Below are 15,000 nucleotides of genomic sequence, written 5' to 3'. Positions count from 1 at the left end.
GGAGAGGGCCCCTGGTCTCCCCTCGGGGACACACAGTCCTTCAGCATCACAGAGAGAGAGGAGAGGGCCCCTGGTCTCCCCTAGGGGACACACAGTCCTTCAGCATCACAGAGAGAGAGGAGAGGGCCCCTGGTCTCCCCTAGGGGACACAGTCCTTCAGCATCACAGAGAGATAGGATAGGGCCCCTGGTCTCCCCTAGGGGACACAGTCCTTCAGCATCACAGAGAGAGAGGAGAGGGCCCCTGGTCTCCCCTAGGGGACACAGTCCTTCAGCATCACAGAGAGAGAGGAGAGGGCCCCTGGTCTCCCCTAGGGGACACAGTCCTTCTATAAATAAGTATACATCAAAGGGAAAGCATGACAACCCATTCTAAACATGTCCAGGAAGAAGTGCTAACGTGGATCCAGAGGAGGCCAACAGCTGCCTGCCATACCCGACCTGGAGCACTGCTGGCAGACTAGGAGACAGGCGGCACAGTGCCTGGACTCTGGAGGACCAAGGTCTACTGCACTGAGCAAATACGTGTGTGTGTGTCCCTGTGTGTGTGTTTGTTCTTGTGTGTGTGTGTGTGTGTGTGTGTGTGTTTGTGTGTGTGTGTTCCTGTGTGTGTGTTCCTGTGTGTATGTGTTTGTTCCTGTGTGTGTGTATTTGTGTGTGTGTGTTTGAGTGTGTGTGTGTGTGTGTGTGTGTGTGTTCCTGTGTGTGTGTGTGTGTTCCTGTGTGTGTGTTTGTGTGTGTGTGTTTGTGTGTGTGTTCATGTGTGTGTGTGTATGTGTGTTCCTGTGTGTGTGTGTGTGTGGAGGTTATTTCAGGAATGCTAGGAGGCTATATGTCAGTCAGAGCCGACTAAACCATTTACCATGGAGTTAAGTACTACTACTGATACTACTACTAATGATACTACTACTACTGATACTGCTGATACTACTACTGATACCACTACTAATGATTCTACTACTACTGATACTACTACTACTGATACTACTACTGATACCACTACTAATGATTCTACTACTACTGATACTACTACTACTACTACTACTACTACTACTACTACTACTGATACTACTACTACTGATACTACTACTAATGATACTACTACTACTGATACTATTACTACTACTACTGATACTACTACTGATACCACTACTAATGATTCTACTACTACTGATACTACTACTACTGATACTACTACTATTGACACTACTACTACGAATGATTCTACTACTACTGATACTACTACTGATACTGCTGATACTACTACTAATGATACTACTACTACTGATACTGCTGATACTACTACTGACACTACTACTACTGACAGTACTACTACTGATACTACTACTACTACTGACACTACTACTACTGACACTACTACTACTGATACTACTACTACTGATACTACTACTACTGACACTACTACTACTACTGATACTACTACTACTACTGATACTACTGACACTACTCCTACTGATACAACTACTAATGATACTACTACTACTGATGCTACTACTGATACTACTACTACTGACACTACTACTACTGACACTACTACTACTGATACTACTACTACTGATACTACTACTACTGACACTACTACTACTACTGATACTACTACTACTACTGATACTACTGACACTACTCCTACTGATACAACTACTACTGATACTACTACTACTGATGCTACTACTACTACTGATACTACTACTACTGACACTACTCCTACTGATACAACTACTACTGATACAACTACTACTGATACTACTACTACTACTGATGCTACTACTACTGACACTACTACTACTACTGATACTACTACTACTGATAGTGACACTACTACTACTACTACTGACACTACTCCTACTGATACTACTACTACTGATACTACTACTACTGATGCTACTACTACTGATACTGCTACTGACGCTACTACTACTACTACTGACACTACTCCTACAACTACTACTGATACTACTACTACTGATGCTACTACTACTACTGATACTACTACTACTGACACTACTCCTACTGATACAACTACTACTGATACTACTACTACTGATGCTACTACTACTGACGCTACTACTACTACTGATACTACTACTACTGATAGTGACACTACTACTACTACTACTACTACTACTGACACTACTCCTACTGATTCTACTACAACGGATGCTACTACTACTGATACTGCTACTGATACTGCTACTGACACTACTACTGACGCTACTACTACTGATAACACTGCTACTACTACTACTGATAACACTGCTACTACTACTACTACTACTGATACTACTACTGACACTACTACTACTGACGCTACTACTACTGATACTGCTACTGACACTACTACTGACGCTACTACTACTGATACTGCTACTGACGCTACTACTACTGATACTACTACTACTGATGTTACTCCTACTACTGATACTGCTACTACTGATAATACTACTACTACTACTACTGATAACACTGCTACTACTAGTACTACTACTGCTACTGACAATACTACTACTGACACTACTACTGTTGATACAACTGATACTACTACTACTGATGTACTACTACTACTGATACTGCTACTACTGATACTACTACTGTTGATACAACTGATACTACTACTACTGATGTTACTACTACTACTGATACTGCTACTACTACTACTACTACTGTTGATACAACTGATACTACTACTACTGATGTTACTACTACTACTGATACTGCTACTACTGGTACTGCTACTACTACTACTACTACTGATATTACTGACACTACTACTACTACTACTGATAACACTGCTATAGTAGAACACTATAAAGGGAATAGCAGAACACTATAAGGGAATAGTAGAACACTATAAAGGGAATAGTGGAACACTATAAAGGGAATAGTAGAACACTATAAAGGGAATAGTAGAACACTATAAAGGGAATAGTAGAACACTATAAAGGGAATAGTAGAACACTATAAAGGGAATAGTAGAACACTATAAAGGGAATAGTAGAACACTATAAAGGGAATAGTAGAACACTATAAGAGTGCCATTTGGGGAAGCCTCCTCTCCTCTCCTCTCCTCTCCTCTCCTCGTCCTCTACTGCTACTACTGATACTACTACTGTTGATACAACTGATACTACTACTACTGATGTTACTACTACTACTGATACTGCTACTACTACTACTACTACTGTTGATACAACTGATACTACTACTACTGATGTTACTACTAACTACTACTGATACTGCTACTACTGATACTGCTACTACTACTACTACTACTGATATTACTGACACTACTACTACTACTATGATAAACACTGCTATAGTAGAACACTATAAAGGGAATAGCAGAAACACTATAAAGGGAATAGTAGAACACTATAAAGGGAATAGTGGAACACATAAAGGGAATAGTAGAACACTATAAGGGAATAGTAGAACACTATAAAGGAATAGTAGAACACTATAAGGGAATAGTAGAACACTATAAAGGGAAATAGTAGAACACTATAAAGGAATAGTAGAACACTATAAAGGAATAGTAGAACACTATAAGAGTGCCATTTGGGAAGGCCTCCTCTCCTCTCCTCTCCTCTCCTCTCCTCTCTCTCCTCTCCTCTCCTCTCCTCCTCTCCTCTCCTCTTCCTCTCCTCTCCCCTCCCTCCCCTCCCTCCCTCCCCTCCCTCCCTCTCCTTCCCTCTCTCTCCTCTCCCTCTCCTCTCTCTCCTCTCCTCTCCTCTCCTCTCTCTCCCTTCCTCTCCTCTCCTCTCCTCTCCTCTCCTCTCCTCTCCTCTCCTCTCCTTCCTCTCTCTTCCTCTCCTCTCCTCTCTCCTCTCCTCCCCTCCCCTCCCTCCCTCTCCTCTCCTCTCCTCTCCTCTCCTCTCCTCTCCTCTCCCTTCCTCTCCTCTCCTCTCCTCTCCTCTCCCTTCCCTTCCTCTCCTCTCCTCTCCCCTCCCATCCTCTCTCTCCTCTCCCATCCCCTCCTCTCCTCCTCTCCTCTCCTCCCTCCCCAAACAGAGCACTTTAATCCAGATCCCCTTCACATGGCTGCTCTCTGTTCTGTTCACTGCAGGCTATAACTCAACAGGCTAGCACCACCACAACATGTGTCTCAAACAAGAGGAGGGGGGGTGGGAGACGGGGTGGGGGGGACTTCCTTTCTACTACAGTCCCAGAGATCAAACCCTGGAGCTCCTCAGAGAGGCTGATGGGTAGTGAGACATGAGGAGGGTTGGAGGGTTCACCTTGGGTGTTCTGGGGGTTGATGACACGTGAGGCTGCTGCCAGGAACACACGACAGAGCCGGTGGTCTCTCTCCTCCTCTACGCTCTGTGATGAGAACTGCTGAACACTTGTTCTCTACACTCCCCCTGCCCCCCCTCCCATCCCACCCTCACTCCCCCTGCCCCCCCCTCCCATCCCACCCTCACTCCCCCTGCCCCCCCTCCCATCCCACCCTCACTCCCCCTGCCCCCCCGTCCATCCCACCCTCACTCCCCCTGCCCCCCCCTCCCATCCCACCCCTCACTCCCCCCTGCCCCCCCCTCCCATCCCACCCTCACTCCCCCTGCCCCCCCTCCCATCCCACCCTCACTCTCCCTCTTAACTTCAATCACTCTCTTGACTGTTATTTATAGACTCACTCTCTTCTATTTCCCCAGTGAACCCTCTCTCTCTCTCTACTAGTGGCATTATGGCTCTCTTCCTCTCCCTCCCCGTCTCTCTCCCCCCTCCTTCCATCCCTCTCTGTGTCGGCTGGGCACTTGGTCTCTCTCTCCCTCCCTCCCCCGTCTCTCTCTCTCTCCCCCCTCCCTCCATCCCCTCTCTGTGTCGGCTGGGCACTTGGTCTCTCTCTCTCAGGCCCAGCTTCTGTACAGAATCTCTCTCTCTCTCTCTCTCTCTCTCTCTCTCTCTCTCTAAGCAGTGTGAGGTCTCTTCGGTTCTGATTCATGGCAACACTTCACTAAGAGCTGTGGTGAGACCTAATTGTTATTAGTTTAAACAAACTCCTGTTGAAAATGAGCAGATCATTTCAGACTGTCAGGGGAGATGAGAGTTGGATATCACATCAGATATAGTATATTGAATCAGTGGAGCGGTTCGATCCTGTCTGAGGCCTGAGTGGAGGTCACCTCACTACAGGAGGTCACTCACCTGATTCCAGGACATTATGGCAGAATGTGAAGGACACATTCAACAGTTACGACACGTCAGGAAGAGTTTAGAGAGAGAGAGAGGGAGAGACAGGGAGAGACAGAGAGAGACAGACAGGGAGAGACATACAGAGAGAGAGACATACAGAGAGACAGAGAGAGACATACAGAGAGAGAGAGAGAGAGGAGAGAGAGGAGAGAGAGAGAGAGAGAGATGAGAGAAGAGACAGAGAGAGAGAGAGACAGAGAGAGACAGACAGAGAGACAAACAGAGAGACAGAGAGAGAGAGAGAGAGACAGAGAGAGACAGAGAGAGACAGACAGAGAGACAAACAGAGAGACAGAGAGAGAGAGAGAGAGAGACAGAGACAGAGAGACAAACAGAGAGACAGAGAGCGAGAGAGAGAGAGAGAAAGAGAGAGAGAGAGACAGAGAGAGAGAGACAGAGAGACAAACAGAGAGACAGAGAGAGAGAGACAGAGAGACCAGCTGGGTGGGAAGAGGAGATAGAGATGGAGACATATCTTAAACCAAAGAGGGGTATTATTACTACAGTAAAAATAGACTGTTCTCTAATCTTCTATATGGCCCAGTACTAATCTGTCTGAGCTTCTCTACTGAAATACACTGTTCTCTAATCTTCTATATGGCCCAGTACTAATCTGTCTGAGCTTCTCTACTGAAATACACTGTTCTCTAAGTGTCTCTACTGAAATACACTGTTCTCTAATCTTCTATATGGCCCAGTACTAATCTGTCTGAGCTTCTCTACTGAAATACACTGTTCTCTAATCTTCTATATGGCCCAGTACTAATCTGTCTGAGCTTCTCTACTGAAATACACTGTTCTCTAATCTTCTATATGGCCCAGTACTAATCTGTCTGAGCTTCTCTACTGAAATACACTGTTCTCTAAGTGTCTCTACTGAAATACACTGTTCTCTAAGTGTCTCTACTGAAATACACTGTTCTCTAAGTGTCTCTACTGAAATACACTGTTCTCTAAACTGGGGGGGTCAGAGTGTGTGTATGTATTTACTAACCTGGGGGTCCTGGGGGTCAGAGTGTGTGTTTGTATTTACTAACCTGGGGGTCCTGGGGGGTTAGAGTGTGTGTATGTATTTACTAACCTGGGGGTCCTGGGGGTTAGAGTGTGTGTTTGTATTTACTAACCTGGGGGTCCTGGGGGTTAGAGTGTGTGTATGTATTTACTAACCTGGGGGTCCTGGGGGTTAGAGTGTGTGTATGTATTTACTAACCTGGGGGTCCTGGGGGGTCAGAGTGTGTGTATGTATTTACTAACCTGGGGGTCAGAGTGTGTGTATGTATTTACTAACCTGGGGGTCCTGGGGGTCAGAGTGTGTGTATGTATTTACTAACCTGGGGGTCCTGGGGGTTAGAGTGTGTGTATGTATTTACTAACCTGGGGGTCCTGGGGGTTAGAGTGTGTGTATGTGTTTACTAACCTGGGGGTTAGAGACCTTGATGTTCAGAGGTTCCAGGTCAACATGCAGACAGACGATGAAGGCGTGGCGTCCTTCGGGGCCCGCGGCCTGCAGCTTGTGGGAGGTGACGGCCAGGGTGGAGGTACAGCCCATCGGCTCCAGGAGACTCAGAGACCGCTGCTGACCCAACAGGGTGTACACACTGAACTGGCTCAGGGTTATGGTCCACGGGAAGGCATCACCTGGGTAGGGCAGGGGGGAGAGAGAGACGGGGGGGGGGGGGGGGGTGGAGAGACAGGGGGGAGGGAGAGAGACAGGGGGGGAGGGAGAGAGACAGGGGGGAAGGGAGAGAGACAGGGGGGAAGGGAGAGAGACAGGGGGGAAGGGAGAGACAGGGGGGAGGTGGAGAGACAGGGGGAAGGTGGAGAGACATGGGGGATGGGAGAGAGACGGGGGGAGGCAGGGGGATGGGAGAGAGACAGGGGGGAAGGTGGAGAGAGACAGGGGGGGAGGGAGAGAGACGGGGGGGAGAGACAGGGGGGAAGGGAGAGACAGGGGGGGGAGAGACAAGGAGGAAGGGAGAGAGACAGGGGGGGGAAGGTGGAGAGACAGGGGGGAATGGAGAGAGACAGGGGGGGAAGGTGGAGAGACAGGGGGGATGGGAGAGAGACGCGGGGGGAGAGGCAGGGGGGAAGGCGGAGAGACACGGGGGGGGGAGAGACAGGGGGAAGGTGGAGAGAGACGGGGGGGAGGGAGAGAGACGGGGGGGAATGGAGAGAGACAGGGGGGGAAGGTGGAGAGACAGGGGGGAATGGAGAGAGACAGGGGGGGAAGGTGGAGAGACAGGGGGGATGGGAGAGAGACGGGGGGGAGAGGCAGGGGGGAAGGCGGAGAGACACGGGGGGGGGAGACATGGGGGGGGTGGAGATACAGGGGGGAAGGGAGAGACAGGGGGGGAGGGAGATAGACGGGGGGGGTGGAGAGAGACATGCGGGAAGGTGGAGAGACAGGGGGGAGGGAGAGAGACAGGGGGGGGGGTGGAGAGACAGGGGGAAGGGAGAGAGACAGGGGGAAGGGAGAGAGACAGGGGGAAAGGGAGAGAGACAGGGGGGAAGGGAGAGAGACAGGGTTAATACAGGGAGACAGGAAGGACAACAGGAAGCCGGTGCTGACACTTAGGATGAGGCTTCAGGAAGGACAACAGGAAGCCGGTGCTGACACTTAGGATGAGGCTTCAGGAAGGACAACAGGAAGACGGTGCTGACACTTAGGATGAGGCTTCAGGAAGGACAACAGGAAGCCGGTGCTGACACTTAGGATGAGGCTTCAGGAAGGACAACAGGAAGACGGTGCTGACACTTAGGATGAGGCTTCAGGAAGGACAACAGGAAGACGGTGCTGACACTTAGGATGAGGCTTCAGGAAGGACAACAGGAAGCCGGTGCTGACACTTAGGATGAGGCTTCAGGAAGGACAACAGGAAGACGGTGCTGACACTTAGGATGAGGCTTCAGGAAGGACAACAGGAAGCCGGTGCTGACACTTAGGATGAGGCTTCAGGAAGGACATTTTGCATAGAATCATCACTACTGGAGCCATAGAGGGGTTAGGGTCAGGTGGGCCTGGTCCTAGTTGGCAGAGACAGAGACAGGCAGCCAGGCCAGGCAGTAAGGCGGGCCTGGTCCCAGTTGGCAGAGACAGAGACAGGCAGCCAGGCCAGGCCAGGCCAGGCAGTAAGGTGTGCCTGTTCCCATTTGGCAGAGATAGAGACAGGCAGCCAGGCCAGGCAGTAAGGCGGGCCTGATCCCAGTTGGCAGAGACAGACAGGCATCTCTTGATTTAAGGGTGACCACCCTGGTTTCACGGTCCTCAGAGTCTAACATATTACTGTTGGCTGGTAGGGGAGGAGGAGGCTTGGAGAGTCCAACACCTAAACACACACACGGCCCGTTTCCCTGAGAGAGAGACACACAAGGAGAGAGCCTGTTTCCCTGAGAGAGAGACACACAAGGAGAGAGCCCGTTTCCCTGAGAGAGAGACACACAAGGAGAGAGCCTGTTTCCCTGAGAGAGAGACACACAAGGAGAGAGCCCGTTTCCCTGAGAGAGACACACACAAGGAGAGCCTGTTTCCCTGAGAGAGAGACACACAAGGAGAGAGACACATAAGGAGAGAGCCCGTTTCCCTGAGAGAGAGAGACACAAGGAGAGAGCCTGTCTCCCTGAGAGAGACACACACAAGGAGAGAGCCTGTCTCCCTGAGACAGAGACACACAAGGAGGGAGCCCGTTTCCCTGAGAGAGAGACACACAAGGAGAGAGCCCGTTTCCCTGAGAGAGAGACACACAAGGAGAGAGCCCGTTTCCCTGAGACAGAGACACACAAGGAGAGAGCCCGTCTCCCTGAGAGAGAGACACACAAGGAGAGAGCCCGTTCCCCCAGGCTACGGCCACGCTACACCTCTACCAGGCAGCCCAGCTAGCTCTGATCCGGGGCATTAACCATGAGAGATGAAGAGCCTTTCAAAGCCAGGGAATGATTTACTAGACCCTCGGGTCGTTCCTTTTAACTGTTACACTGACAGACCACTGATGTAAGTGTTTGTTCTGAGGGGTTTTTGTTAATCTGTGTGTGCCCAACTCTGATGTCATTTAGCCAGCGAGGGAGTTTAAAAAAAAAAAGCTGGGTCCCCCCCGTTTTCTGTCGGAGCACGGCAGAATGTTTTAGAGGAGGAATAGACATGGTTATGTCAACCTCACCTTCACCACATGTAGAGACACACACACACACACACACACACACACACACACACACACACACACACACACACACACACACACACCACACATGGTTATGTCAACCTCACCTTCACCACATGTAGAGACACACACACACACACACACACGCACACACACACACACACACACACACACACCACACACATACACACACACCACACACACACATTCACACACACACCACACACACACACACACACACACACACACACACACACACACACGCACACACACACACACACACACACACACACACACCACACACATACACACACACCACACACACACATTCACACACACACCACACACACACACACACACACACACACACACACACACACACACACACACCACACACACACACACACAAACACACACACATGGTTATGTCAACCTCACCTTCACCACATGTAGAGACAGCGGTACTATATATCGATCTAACACACACACACACACACACACACACACACACACACACACACACACCACACAGTAACAGTCTCGCCACTTAGACCGGTGATCTGTAATTTCTCAAGGTAAATGAGGAATGTAACCACAAGCATCCCACAGTGTTCAACATGTCCTCTTCCTCATGTCCATATTCCAGACGTTTAGAGGGAACATGCTAGGGCTCATTTGGTTCTGATTTGGGACAGCTAGGGCTCATTTGGTTCTGATTTGGGACAGCTAGGGCTCATTTGGTTCTGATTTGGGACAGCTAGGGCTCATTTGGTTCTGATTTGGGACAGCTAGGGCTCATTTGGTTCTGATTTGGGACAGCTAGGGCTCATTAGGTTCTGATTTGGGACAGCTAGGGCTCATTTGGTTCTGATTTGGGACAGCTAGGGCTCATTTGATTCTGATTTGGGACAGCTAGGGCTCATTTGGTTCTGATTTGGGACAGCTAGGGCTCATTTGGTTCTGATTTGGGACAGCTAGGGCTCATTTGGTTCTGATTTGGGACAGCTAGGGCTCATTTGGTTCTGATTTGGGACAGCTAGGGCTCATTTGGTTCTGATTTGGGACAGCTAGGGCTCATTTGGTTCTGATTTGGGACAGCTAGGGCTCATTTGGTTCTGATTTGGGACAGCTAGGGCTCATTTGGTTCTGATTTGGGACAGCTAGGGCTCATTTGGTTCTGATTTGGGACAGCTAGGGCTCATTTGGTTCTGATTTGGGACAGCTAGGGCTCATTTGGTTCTGATTTGGGACAGCTAGGGCTCATTTGGTTCTGATTTGGGACAGCTAGGGCTCATTAGGTTCTGATTTGGGACAGCTAGGGCTCATTTGGTTCTGATTTGGGACAGCTAGGGCTCATTTGGTTCTGATTTGGGACAGCTAGGGCTCATTTGGTTCTGATTTGGGACAGCTAGGGCTCATTTGGTTCTGATTTGGGACAGCTAGGGCTCATTTGGTTCTGATTTGGGACAGCTAGGGCTCATTTGGTTCTGATTTGGGACAGCTAGGGCTCATTTGGTTCTGATTTGGGACAGCTAGGGCTCATTTGGTTCTGATTTGGGACAGCTAGGGCTCATTTGGTTCTGATTTGGGACAGCTAGGGCTCATTTGGTTCTGATTTGGGACAGCTAGGGCTCATTTGGTTCTGATTTGGGACAGCTAGGGCTCATTTGGTTCTGATTTGGGACAGCTAGGGCTCATTTGGTTCTGATTTGGGACAGCTAGGGCTCATTTGGTTGGGTTTTTAAACACATACGATTCAGAATACAGGTGTTATAACCACCTCCCTCCAGTCTGGTCCTGGACACCATGAAGGAGAGGTCCTGCTATAACAGGTGTTATAACAACCTCCCTCCAGTCTGGTCCTGGACACCATGAAGGAGAGGTCCTGCTATAACAGGTGTTATAACCACCTCCCTCCCTCCAGTCTGGTCCTGGACACCATGAAGGAGAGGTCCTGCTATAACAGGTGTTATAACCACCTCCCTCCAGTCTGGTCCTGGACACCATGAAGGAGAGGTCCTGCTATAACAGGTGTTATAACCACCTCCCTCCCTCCAGTCTGGTCCTGGACACCATGAAGGAGAGGTCCTGCTATAACAGGTGTTATAACCACCTCCCTCCAGTCTGGTCCTGGACACCATGAAGGAGAGGTCCTGCTATAACAGGTGTTATAACCACCTCCCTCCCTCCAGTCTGGTCCTGGACACCATGAAGGAGAGGTCCTGCTATAACAGGTGTTATAACAACCTCCCTCCAGTCTGGTCCTGGACACCATGAAGGAGAGGTCCTGCTATAACAGGTGTTATAACCTCCTCCCTCCAGTCCTGCTATAACAGGTGTTATAACCTCCCTCCAGTCCTGCTATAACAGGTGTTATAACCTCCCTCCAGTCCTGCTATAACAGGTGTTATAACCACCTCCCTCCAGTCTGGTCCTGGACACCATGAAGGAGAGGTCCTGCTATAACAGGTGTTATAACCACCTCCCTCCCTCCAGTCTGGTCCTGGACACCATGAAGGAGATGTCCTGCTATAACAGGTGTTATAACCACCTCTCTCCAGTCTGGTCCTGGACACCATGAAGGAGAGGTCCTGCTATAACATGTGTTATAACAACCTCCCTCCAGTCTGGTCCTGGACACCATGAAGGAGAGGTCCTGCTATAACAGGTGTTATAACAACCTCCCTCCAGTCTGGTCCTGGACACCATGAAGGAGAGGTCCTGCTATAACAGGTGTTATAACAACCTCCCTCCAGTCTGGTCCTGGACACCATGAAGGAGAGGTCCTGCTATAACAGGTGTTATAACAACCTCCCTTCCTACAGTATGGTCCTGGACACCATGAAGGAGATGTCCTACTATAACAGGTGTTATAACAACCTCCCTCCAGTCTGGTCCTGGACACCATGAAGGGGATGTCCTGCTATAACAGGTGTAATAACAGGTGTAATAACGTGTAATAACCTACCTTCCTCCAGTATGGGCCTGGACACCATGAAGGAGAGGTCCTGCTATAACAGGTGTTATAACAACCTCCCTTCCTACAGTATGGTCCTGGACACCATGAAGGAGATGTCCTACTATAACAGGTGTTATAACAACCTCCCTCCAGTCTGGTCCTGGACACCATGAAGGGGATGTCCTGCTATAACAGGTGTAATAACGTGTAATAACCTACCTTCCTCCAGTATGGGCCTGGACACCATGAAGGGGAGGTCCTGCAGGGGCTCCATGTATTTGTGTCCAGCAGACAGCACAGTGATATGGGGCAGGCAGACTACCAGAGTCCCAGGCATGGTGGCCTGGTTGTGGTACCAGCTACGGACAGTACCGGGGATGTCTCCACAGATAATGGTGCTGGGAGAGGGGAGGCTGTCGTTGGGGAGGAACACACAGCATGACTGGAGATCCAACTGGAGGAGGAGAGAAAAAGAAGAGGAGAGAGGAAGAGGAGGAGAGAAGAGGAGAGAGAGGAAGAGGAGAGAGAAGAAGAGAGAGATGAAGAGGAGGAGAGAAGAAAAGGAGAGAGAGGAAGAGGAGGAGAGAGAAGAAGAGGAGAGAGAGGAAGAGGAGGAGAGAAAAAGAAGAGGAGGAGAGAGGAAGAGGAGGAGAGAAGAAGAGGAGAGAGAGGAAGAGGAGGAGAGAAGAAGAGGAGAGAGATGAAGAGGAGGAGAGAGAAGAAGAGAAGAAAAGTAGAGAGAGGAAGAGGAGGAGAGAAGAAGAGGAGAGAGTGGAAGAGGAGGAGAGAGAAGAAGGAGAGAGGAAGAGGAGGAGAGATAAGAAGAGGAGAGAGAGGAAGAGGAGAGAGAGGAAGAGGAGGAGAGAGAAGAAGAGGAGAGAGAGGAAGGGGAGGAGAGAGAAGAAGAGAGATGGTGCACCATTAGAACTGTGCATCAAATGAATACATACAACACAACAACAGCTTGAGGAGCAGGGAGGGGCAGGGAGGAGGAGTGAGGAGCAGTGAGGAACAGGGAGGGGCAGTGAGGAGCAGGGAGGAGCAGGGAGGAACAGGGAGGAGCAGTGAGGAGCAGGGAGGAGAAGTGAGGAGCAGGGAGGGGCAGGGAGGAGAAGTGAGGAGCAGGGAGGGGCAGGGAGGAGCAGGGAGGGGCAGGGAGGAGCAGGGAGGAGCAGGAAGGAGAAGTGAGGGGCAGGGAGGGGCAGGGAGGGGCAGGGAGGAGCAGGGAGGAGCAGTGAGGAGCAGGGAGGAGAAGTGAGGAGCAGGGAGGGGCAGGGAGGAGAAGTGAGGAGCAGGGAGGGGCAGGGAGGAGCAGGGAGGGGCAGGGAGGAGCAGGGAGGAACAGGGAGGGGCAGGGAGGAACAGGGAGGGGCAGGGAGGAGCAGGGAGGAGCAGTGAGGAGCAGGGAGGAGAAGTGAGGAGCAGGGAGGGGCAGGGAGGAGAAGTGAGGAGCAGGGAGGGGCAGGGAGGAGCAGGGAGGAGCAGGGAGGGGCAGGGAGGAACAGGGAGGGGCAGGGAGGAGCAGGGAGGAGCAGTGAGGAGCAGGGAGGAGAAGTGAGGAGCAGGGAGGGGCAGGGAGGAGCAGGGAGGGGCAGGGAGGAGCAGGGAGGAGCAGGTAGGAGAAGTGAGGAGCAGGGAGGGGCAGGGAGGGGCAGGGAGGAGCAGGGAGGGGCAGGGAGGAGCAGGGAGGAGCAGGGAGGAGCAGGGAGGGGCAGGGAGGAGCAGGGAGGGGCAGGGAGGAGCAGGGAGGAGCAGGGAGGGGCAGTGAGGAGCAGGGAGGAGCAGGGAGGAGCAGGGAGGGGGAGTGAGGAGCAGGGAGGAGCAGGGAGGGGCAGTGAGGAGCAGGGAGGAGCAGGGATGAGCAGGGTGGGGCAGGGAGGAGCAGGGAGGGGCAGGGAGGAGCAGGGAGGGGCAGGGAGGGGCAGGGAGGAGCAGTGAGGAGGAGTGAGGAGCAGGGAGGGGCAGGGAGGAGCAGGGAGGAGCAGTGAGGAGGAGTGAGGAGCAGTGAGGAGCAGGGAGGAGCAGGGAGGGGGGTTTCTGTACCAGGGTAACTTAGTCTTCAACAGACCATGAACTCTGTGCTGTCTCAGTGTTTACACGACAAGGCTGGTTGAAACTCCTCAGAAGGACAACACTGGTGTAATGGAAAAGAACATGTCCCTTCGCTCCTAAATCTGACCCATACAAAACTAATCTCTCCGCATTGTGTCAAGTTTTTCTCTTGTTGGACACAGTTCAAAGCCACAGGATCCTGAGAAACAAACACTGGGTGACTCACGGTGGTAACTGCCCATGAGGCCATCTATGGCGCAGATCAATCATGAATAAGGAAATATGTGCTTGTCCTGTGTGGCGTGAGGTAGTTTAGGTCACTAATCTGAGGCAGGGGGGGGGGAAACACAGACAGGGTGTAATCCCAGTTCCCACAGTCACCATGGAAGGCTTCAGTCACAGTCACCGTGGAGGGCTTCAGTCACCATGGAATGTTTCAGTCAGAGTCACCATGGAGGGTTTCAGTCACAGTCACCATGGAGGGTTCAGTCACAGTCACCATGGAGGGCTTCAGTCACAGTCACCGCGGGGGGCTTCTGTCACAGTCACCGCGGAGGGCTTCTGTCACAGTCACCGTGGATGGCTTCAGTCACAGTCACCATGGATGGCTTCAGTCACAGTC

At 50.9% G+C, this 15,000-nt stretch overlaps 1 pseudogene; it reads right to left on the bottom strand.

The window, feature by feature from the left end:
* The window catches only part of LOC116360857 (vacuolar protein sorting-associated protein 13B-like), a 40,218-nt pseudogene extending 27,426 nt beyond the window's left edge, over positions 1-12,792 (bottom strand).
* Positions 12,793-15,000: the final 2,208 nt, after the last annotated feature.

Source organism: Oncorhynchus kisutch, unplaced genomic scaffold, assembly GCF_002021735.2.
Source record: "Oncorhynchus kisutch isolate 150728-3 unplaced genomic scaffold, Okis_V2 scaffold640, whole genome shotgun sequence".
Lineage (NCBI taxonomy): Eukaryota > Metazoa > Chordata > Actinopteri > Salmoniformes > Salmonidae > Oncorhynchus > Oncorhynchus kisutch.
The sequence above is the reverse complement of the archived record's forward strand: the minus strand, read 5'-3'. Positions and strand labels throughout refer to the sequence as shown.